The 7,392-nt window shown below is 58.5% G+C and overlaps 1 long non-coding RNA gene across 1 annotated transcript; it reads left to right on the top strand.

Annotated features, from left to right (window-relative positions):
• The first annotated feature begins 742 nt into the window (after window positions 1–742).
• Window positions 743–6,663, top strand: LOC139074805 (uncharacterized). The gene is made up of 5 exons (XR_011524613.1): window positions 743–1,020; window positions 1,347–1,457; window positions 1,747–1,906; window positions 4,755–5,333; window positions 5,712–6,663. It is a non-coding gene; the product is annotated as an uncharacterized lncRNA (long non-coding RNA).
• The last annotated feature ends 729 nt before the right edge of the window (window positions 6,664–7,392 follow it).

The raw sequence follows: 7,392 nt of genomic DNA, 5'->3' as shown, positions 1-7,392 counted from the left end.
ACCCAATGCAAGGGGTAGGGCCCTTGGTCTTTTCCTTTGGGTCTTGATTCAACTCCCTCGAGGCAGGCAGGGCTGAAATATGAGTAGACCCATCTTCTCTGCCAACGGTCCTTCTGTCTGTCCACTGGGCTCCCTCCCCTCCTCCTGACAGCCAGCAGACCGCCCCAGCGCCCCGCTCCGCGCCCCAGGATCACCCCCAGCACCGTCTCCTCGGGCGGGAGGAATCCTGGAATGCAGCATATTTCACTACTACAAGTGTCCACGGGAACCATCGGTGCAAAGGTGGAACTTAATTTTACAAATTAACTGAAATCATTTTTTCCCTCTCGGGTCCCCGGGTCTATTTGATTCAGCCTACTCAGTCCAGACACTTTCAGTTAATAACCGGTGAGGGTTGGCCGATTCATTCATTCATTAAGTACTTCCTGAGCGGCCACCGTTCGTTCGCAGGCACTGTTGCAGGCGCTGGGACTATGCAGTGGACAAACGTCCTGCTCTCCTGGAGCGCGGAGAGTCTGAAGCTCCAGTTTAAAAGTCGGCGGTGGGGGGGGGGGCGGGGGGAGGTTCACAGCGCCTGTCAGTCGCGCCCCTGGGAGTCCCAGCAGCCCAGCCCCCACCGGCCCGGCGCCCAGGTGTTCAGGGCCCCGGGCCCACCTGCAGCCGAGCCTTGGCCACGCCCCTCCCGCCCGGGGCGCGCGGGCCCGGCCGCCCCCGTGTGCCCACGAGGAGTAACTGCAGGCCCGTCGTTTCGAGCATCTTTACAGGCACCGGTCGACGCGCGGAGGTCAGCGCCTCGCGGTCCTCGTGGAAGCTTGTCCCCCGTGCCGCAACACACCACAGCCCACCTGAAGACGCGGCTCCGGGCTCAGGACCCCAGGGTCCTCGGAGGGGTCCGCACTGGCTCAGCGCTGAGCGCAGCCCAGGGGCAACTGCCCTTCCGTCCACCCCCGTCCCTCTCCGGCCGTTTCCTCCAAACCACCAGCTGTCCCAGAGCCCTTCGAGGGCAGGACCGTGTCTCCGGTTCGTCTCTGGACCCCTGGGAGCATGGGGGGGGGGGGGTGGGCACGGAGTGGGCGCTCAGTTTGCGGTCCCCAGACACGAACAGAGAACTGCGCGAGTGAGGGCGCGGCCACCAGGGGGCGGTCCCGGCCCGGGCACCCTGCTCCACATCTTTGCTCTAAATTTGATCAAACCTTCAAATAAGACCTGGACTAAAAAACTGTATAGCACTACCAGAAACGGAAGACCAGCGTCACTTGTCATAAATAAATAGAAAGAAAACACAAAAGTGGAAATGGAGTAGGCAGCCTTGTTGCAGATTCTGACTGTGCACTGCTGTCCATCAGGGTGACAGGCTGCCTCCATCCCTGGACTCCGAGAAGAGGAAACAGCAGTGAGTCTCCAGTTTTCCCAGGGGGAGCTCTCCTGTCCACTGTGGAGCCATCAAGGTGGGAAAGGTCGGTTCCTGAGATGCCACTCCCCACCCCACTTCCCACCCCTGAGTCTGTGAGTCAGAGGCACTGGGACATCCTGGGGGAATGACAGAGAGAGTGCCCTCGAAGAGCTCAGTGATACAGGGCAGTGGTCCTCACCATCTCCCCATGGAATTCTCCAGGAGAGTCCCTGCCAAACCAAATGGATCCTTGTGGGTGTCGGTAACTTCAATCGTAGATGCCATGCTGGTGTCTTTCCCAGGACAGATCAACACAGCCTTTGGTTGTTGATCTGGTGAAGCATTCTTTCCAGTCCCCATCAGAGAGCAGTGGAGCGGTGTGCGTTTACCTGGGAAGGACAACAGTGTGCACCCGTGGTCTTGCCCATGGGCATTGAGCCATCTTGCAGAGCATCCTATTTGTCTGCTACACTGATGACATCAGGATAACTGGACCTGAGGAACAAGTATCTGGTAAGACACGTGCCTGCCAGGGGCATGACACATGGATGATGTTTTGAGGGTACAGTGCTTTGGGGGCATGCTTTCCCTTCCAAGATAAAGGACAACCTATAGGTTATACCTCCTGCCACCAAAAAAGAAGCACAGTGTTGAGTGGCACCTTTGGGTTTTGGAGGCAGAGTATACCACGCTAGGGACTTCTGCTCCAGCCCAGTTGTCAAGCGATAACTCGCTTATCATCCACCCATTTTGAGTGGGGCCCAGAGCAAGAAAGGGATCTGCAGCAGGTTCGGGCTGGTCCGAGTGGCCCTGCTGCTGGGGCGATGTGACTTGGCACCGTGAGGGGTGGAATCTTCCCAGGGCCTCACAGCCAGTCTGGGTAGAGCTGGTGCTGGAACTCTGTGCCCTGTGGCTGTGGCCCACCCAGACCCGCTGAGCATTCGGCACACAGGGTCTCTAGGGCTGGGACACAGGCTGGGCCTTCTCCCACCTCCCACCCCCACCCCACACCCCTACTCCAGCCGGGAGATCTGTCCCAACCCATGCAGAGGCCCTGCCATCACCTCGGGGCTCCTGAATGAGGCCCCCAGACCCACCGCTCAGCCTCAGGCTCCTGGCAGTTGTGGAATGTTCCTGTGTCTACTCCAGGTTCCTCCCGCCCACTCCGGGAGCCCTGTTCCCTCCTGTGGGGCCTTGGTAACAAATCCTCTGGGCTCTCTGAGCTCTGAGACCTCCCAGATAGACCCCTCCTTTCTGGGAACTCCATGGCATTCATTCATTCATTCATTCATTCATTCAGCATGCCTCTCCTAAGGTTTTTGCTATATGCTGAGATCCAGGAGGTTGGACCTTAATAACCCCCTGCCTCAGGGCTGCTGTCCCGCTGCTCTGGAGGGAGTCCCTTCGTGGGTCTCTCCACCCCTCTGCATCCTGCCTCCTCCCGCTGTGCGGGCACCCATTCCTCAGCTCTCAGCCCTCTGCCTGGACCGAGCAGCGGCCCTCTCAGGGCACCATTTAAACAGCAGGCCCCGAAGGCAGGCGGCCCCGGGCTGGACACATGGAAGGACAACTGATGGCCAGACAGGCGTGGGTGTGCTGAGGCCTCAGAGCAGTGGGGGTGGATTCTTGGTCTGCTCGGGCCACCACAATGAATCCCACAGATGTGGCTTAGGAGCCGCAGACATTTACACCTCACGGTTCTGCAGGCTGGAAGGCGAGATCAGGTCCAAGGAGGGTCTCTTCCTGGTTCTCGGATGGCCAGCCACCTTCTCTCTGTGTGTTTGACCCATAGACAGAGAGGCAGTGACCTCTCTCTCTTCCTCTTCCTATAAGGCCATCCATCCTATCGAATTAGGACCCCACCCTTATAACCTCATTTAACCGTAATCACCTCTTAAATGCCCCATCTCCCAAAACAGTCACATTGGGTGTTAGGGCCTCAACCTACAGATTTGTGGGGAACACAGTCCAGTCCAGAGCAGACAGTGTGGAAACCCAGCCGGGCCCTGTACCTGACTGCTCCGGGGATCTGGGCCACCCGCCTGTCCATGGGCAGGTTGGTGCCTCAAGTGGCAGCGGGTCTGGGATCCGGGACTGCCCCTGGACCTTGGGCAGGAGGGAGCATCCTGTGGGGCGTCCCCACCACTCTGCTTCACCAGAATTGCTCCCCAGACTCTCCTGCTCACACACCCTACCCTGCAAGGCCAGCTGAGAGGCTTGCCAAGGCCCCCGGACACAGGCCTGCCCGGGCTCTCTGTGCCAGTCTCTGCCTCAGCCTGGGCGGCCTTGTGTCGGCTCCCGTGAATCACGGTCTCCCGTCTTCCTTAGCCAACCAGCTTTTCAGGTTTTGCTGAGTTTTTTCTTTTTCTTTTTTAAAGATTGGCACCTGAGCTAATCTGTTGCCAGTCTTCTTTCCTTTTTTTATTTATTTGAATTCTTTTCCCAAAGCCCCCTGGTACATAGTTGTATATTTTTAGTTGTGGGTCCTTCTAGTTGTGGCATGTGAGATGCCACCTCAACATAGCCTGATGAGCAGTGCCATGTCTGCACCCGGGAACTGAACCAGCGAAACCCTGGGCTGCCGCAGTGAAGCGCGTGAACTTAACCACTCGGCCACAGGGCTGGCACCCAAGTTTTTTCTTTATTAAGGTTGCTTACCTCTTCTTGGGGCTTTCTTGCTGGTAATATTTTTCTTTCTCCATTCAGAAAAAAAAAAAGGGTTTTTTTAATGCGTTGCACTTCTTGACCCACACTTCGAATTACTCAGATTTAAAAACAAAACAGCAAAACTCTCTCCCCTGACAGGCTCCTTCCTCTAGCCTCCTCTTTGCCCTGTTCCTTGGCTTCCCAGCCAGCAGGCTCTGGTCACACAAGCTGACTCGCTGGCCTCTCCTCCTGCCCTCCCCTCTCCCCACAGCCCGGCCCTCACTCCACTTAGTCTGCTAAAGTCACTGGCAACCTCCACCGCCAGGTCCTGGGCTCCCGTCACAGTCCTCTAACGGTCGTGACCAGCTCTCCTGGCTTTCCCAGAACCAAGGGGATCCCAGGAGGCGAGGTTTCGGGGGTTTGTTAGTGTTATTGTGGTAAACTACACAGAACTGAAAACTTGCCATTGTAACCCTTTTTAAGTGAACAATTCAGCCGCATTCAGTACATTCACAAGGTTGTGCAGCCATCACCACTATCTAGTTTCAGAACACTTTCATCCCCAAAGGGAAACCCCGTGCCTGCCAAGCACTCGCTCCACGTCCACCGCTCCCCCAGGCCCTGGGAACCCCCGGTCTGCCCTCTGTGTCTGGGTCTCCCTGTCCTGGCCGTTTCATGTGAGTGGAATCACACAACAGTGGTCTTTCGCGTCCAGCTTCTCTCTCTCAGCGTGTCGGCCATCCACGTCGCGGCGTGTCAGCGTCAGGGATCCTCTCCGTCTGCAGCTGAGCCACGTCCCGCCGTCAGGACGGAGCACGGTTGTTAAACCACGTGTCTGTTGAGGAGCCCATGGGCTGTCCCCGCTCTTCGGCGGGTGTGACAGCGATACCAGGAAGATTCCCCAACGCGGTTTTGTGAGAGTACATGGTTTCACTTCCTCCGAGTCTGTCCCTAAGAGCAGGGTCGTGGGTCATTGTACAGAAGGGACTTTCAATGTCGAAACCAAACTGGGGTTTGGTTGGGTTGGCCGCCCTCCAGATTACCTGACCTCCCAGCGGCCTGCACCTGCTCTTCTCTCCTCCGGGACGCTGCCTCCACTTTCCTCCTGCTCCTCGTCCGCGCCTCCGCGGGGCCCTCTGCCAGAGCCCCTCGCTGCCACCCCGTCACTGATGGCGTTCTTGGATCCTGACTCGGGCCTTCTCGCCCTCCGTGTACACTCTCTCCTGGGTCATCTCCTCCCTCCAGGGGCTTCAGATCACCTGCACAGTGAGGACGCCCAGGGCTGCACCTTCAGGTGGTGTCTCATGCGCCTGGAACCCAACATGCCCCAAACTGCACTCCTCCCCTAGCCTGGCACATGGCCCTGCAGACTCTGGCATCCCGCGTGGCACTGCCAGCCACCAGTCCCAAGCCGCCCAACCTCAAGGCCAGGGTCACCCTTGACTTTCCCTGCTCTCCCACCCCCCACCAATCCAAGACCCAGATACCCCTTCACCCACCCACCCCTCTCCCCTTCCCTGTCCAGGCCACCAAATCCCCACCCCTGCTTTCTTCAGGAGTCAGTTAGGGGGCCTCCCTGTGGTCCTGCCCTCTCCAAACTGTGGTGCACGCTCTGTGATCCAACTAGAATGCAAATCTGCCCCCATACTGAACAGCTCCCCTCTGCCCACAGGAGAAAGCCTGAATTCCTTGCTGGACTCCCATCCCCGTCCTCCCATGCTCGCCATTCCGACTCACTCTCCAGTCCTACCCTCTCTGACTGCATCCCTTGCCCTCGCCTTCTGCAAAATTCCTCACTACCCTTCCAGCACCCGCCTCGATGTCACCTCCTCCAGGAAGACTGCCCTGATCTATGAGGGAGTGGTGGGCCTTTCCTCCGTCCCCCTGGTTGTTTGACTCACTGCATGGCAAGCCCCCCTCTGCTGAGCAGCCTCCCCCCGGACTGTCGGCTCTGGGGCGGCAGGGATGGCTCTTCATTCGTCACCACTTGTACCCCAGTTCCGAGCTGGGCACCCAGCATGAACACACGCTTGGTGAGCATCTGTTGTCTTGAAGGGAACAGAGAATAAATGTGAAGTTGGATGCCCCTCAGGGGTTTGAGCTCATTACCTGGAGAAGGCACACCTGGGGGAGTCAGCATTGCAGCCTGCCAGGTAGGCGCCAGCAGGCAGGGCCGGGAAGGTGGCACATGTGGCTGCCGGCCCCTGGGAGAGGCCTTAGTGGACAAGCCCCTGGTGCCAGGAAAGACAGCGGGGCTGGTCCTGTGGCAGAGAGTCCGAGCATGGCTGAGCTGCCCTCTGGCCTCAGGGCTCTAGGCAGCAGGTCTGGCCTCTCTGAGACTGTCCCCCTCCTTGGGGGGACCAAGATCTGGCTCAGCTGAGGAGACACACACCCTTGGTCCTGAGCCTCCCTGGGACCTGGAGTCCAGGATGTGGAGACACAGGAAACCAGAAGGGGACACGTCACAACGGCCTTGGAGCATGTTGGCGTCCACTCAGACCATGGCAGAGGTCCACAGACGGTTCTTAGGGTTCAAGGAGCCGGCGTTAAGTACCACTGAAGTATAGAGTGAGGGAGGCATTTCTGTTTCTCGTAGTCTTTCTGAATAAAACAAAGAGAAAGGCTCCCCTTTGGGCCGCTGTGGTTACTCTAACGCCTCTCCAAGTCTGGGTATCCTTTCCCCGCCATGACCGCCTTTAACAAGAAACAGCCAGTGGGGCGCAGAATCTTGGCACACAGCACTATCCATATCCCGCCATAAACCAGGAGCACGGTGGGGTTTGCACTGCATTTCTAGCAGAGTGCCAGGCCTAGGGACGGTCCCTATCCAGTCGTGATAGAAAGTCTCCTTTATTTACCCAGATGAGAAAGCCAGTGAACAAACGACTAGGTCAGAGGCGCCAGGCAGAGAGCGCAGTCGAACCAGCCTTGTCTGCCGCTGCGGGGCTGGACCAGCGGGCGCTTTGCTACCATCTGGCTGCTGAGGGTGCCTGGGCCGGGAGTCGCCGATGCCGCATGGGAGTAACCCGAACCAGGGAGCGCCGTTTTCCTTCATTCTTCCGCCTGGCATATTTTGAACTCTTTCCCCACCTGGGCGCAGGTTGGGAGGCAGACCCCCAAACAGATGGTTGTAGCACAAGCTGGGGGGACCTTCCAGGGGCTGGGGGAGGCACAGGAGGGAGCTGGGATTTGGAGCAGGTGGGAGGGGAGGTGGGACGGAGCCACCTGGCTGCAGTGCTGGGGGAGGGAAGGGCACTGTGGCGGAGGGGACCCTGCAAGCAGGCAGCTGCGCAGGTTGGGGGCAAGGTGGGGGTGCGATCTGGGCTCCACATCCGTCCGAGGGCTGGGGTCTT

The sequence above is a fragment of the Equus przewalskii genome, chromosome 12 (genome assembly GCF_037783145.1).
Source record: "Equus przewalskii isolate Varuska chromosome 12, EquPr2, whole genome shotgun sequence".
Lineage (NCBI taxonomy): Eukaryota > Metazoa > Chordata > Mammalia > Perissodactyla > Equidae > Equus > Equus przewalskii.
Note: the sequence above shows the minus strand (reverse complement) of the source record. Positions and strands in the feature narration are given on the sequence as shown.